This window comes from Mixophyes fleayi, chromosome 2 (genome assembly GCF_038048845.1).
Source record: "Mixophyes fleayi isolate aMixFle1 chromosome 2, aMixFle1.hap1, whole genome shotgun sequence".
Taxonomy (NCBI): domain Eukaryota; kingdom Metazoa; phylum Chordata; class Amphibia; order Anura; family Limnodynastidae; genus Mixophyes; species Mixophyes fleayi.
Window position 1 is genome coordinate 57,884,099 of NC_134403.1, and position 1,694 is coordinate 57,885,792.

At 38.3% G+C, this 1,694-nt stretch overlaps 1 non-coding gene across 1 annotated transcript; it reads left to right on the top strand.

Annotated features, from left to right (window-relative positions):
- The first annotated feature begins 384 nt into the window (after nt 1–384).
- Nucleotides 385–491, top strand: LOC142142284 (U6 spliceosomal RNA). The gene has a single exon (XR_012689198.1). It is a non-coding gene; the product is annotated as a U6 spliceosomal RNA (small nuclear RNA).
- The last annotated feature ends 1,203 nt before the right edge of the window (nt 492–1,694 follow it).

Below are 1,694 nucleotides of genomic sequence, written 5' to 3' on the forward strand. Positions count from 1 at the left end.
CCTATGAATGCACTAGGAAGAGTGACCTCAATAAGGGAAAAACACCTGCACAGGTTGCTGCCAGTTATAGTGATAATTAACTATGGTTTCGGACAAAATACTGTAATAATAACAACATGGTTTACTTATATAGCGTCAATTATACTATGCAGCGCTGTACAGAGGCTATGTAGTCATTCACATCAGTCCCTGTCCCATTGGAGCTTACAATCTAAATTCCATAAAACACACATTAAGGTCCATTTTGTAAGGAGACAATTAACCTACCAGTATGTTTTTGGAGCGAGTGAGGTAACCAGAGCATGGGTAGATCATACAAACTCCATACAAATAGGGCCCTGATCGCTATTGAATTCGTGACCTGAATTCATGACATGAATTCATGTGCTTGCTTCGGCAGCACATATACTAAAATTGGAACGATACAGAGAAGATTAGCATGGCCCCTGCGCAAGGATGACACGCAAATTCGTGAAGCGTTCCATATTTATTAGCTTATGAGTCACTTTTACCTTTGCAGTCTGGCTGGGCCGACTGCAAATGTAGACTTAACCTCATCTGTCAAACTCCCATTGTCTAATAGATTGTAAGCTTGCGAGCACAGCCTTCTCACCTCTTTGTCTGTTTTACCCAGTTTGTTTATTAGTTTACTATGTTTGTCCCCAATTGTAAAGCGCTACGGAATATGTTGGCGCTATATAAATAAATGATAATGATGACGACCCCAGCGCTGCACTGCTGACCCCGTGCTACAATGCTACCCCATAAAGTTGTTAAATAGATGTATTTAAAAGGTATTATACAAAGCTGGATAGATGAGCTCTATTTCATATACAGTTGTGTGTATCACAGCTGTTACTATTTCAGTTCATTTTTCCATTGTGAACATTCTAATGCTCTGCTTGGTTACAACTTGGTATTGTTCCAACATTCTAATTGGCTCTAGTTTGCTCTAACCCTGAGAACATTCTAATGCTTTAATTGCCTTTAGGTTAAAACAATGCCGAAAGCAATAAGATATGTCTGATCTCTTATACTGATAAACATATAAGCCAAATATTGTATTTTTATTTGCACAGCATTTTAGAACTACCACTTATTTTTTTAATTAACATTTATTTATAGAGAGCGAGCATATTCTGCACCATCCCACTTTAGAGTTGGGAACAAACACAGTAATAAAACAAAACCAGATATTAGCAAACAGACAAAAGTAAGAGGATCCTGCTCACAAGCTCACTAACTATAGATGTATGTTGCTAATTCACCAAACATTAATTAAAGTCTAACACACACTACTTAAATCTTCTATGGCATTTAAAAACTAAATCTGTCACAAATCTGATGTATGCAATAATATATCCCCTCTTTCATTTGCAGTGTCTCCGTATTGAGAAACCCCCAGATGGCGTGTAGCCGTCTTTGTTCTTTCCTTTTGTATTGCTGTCTCTGTGAAGATAACTGATCCACCAAGCAGCAAATCTGACATCAAGTGATGTAACAGAGCTGTGGGCTTATTTCTGACTTCTGAGCTCAGATCAAATGATAGGAGGAATCTCCTGACTTTTTCATTTCAGGAGACAGACAGCATGACGTTCCCCCCTTGCTGTTCTTGTAATCCAGAGCTGCTCTGTACACCAACCTATAATTAAAATAAGATGGAGATGCTATAACCACACACTAAACAAATGGGG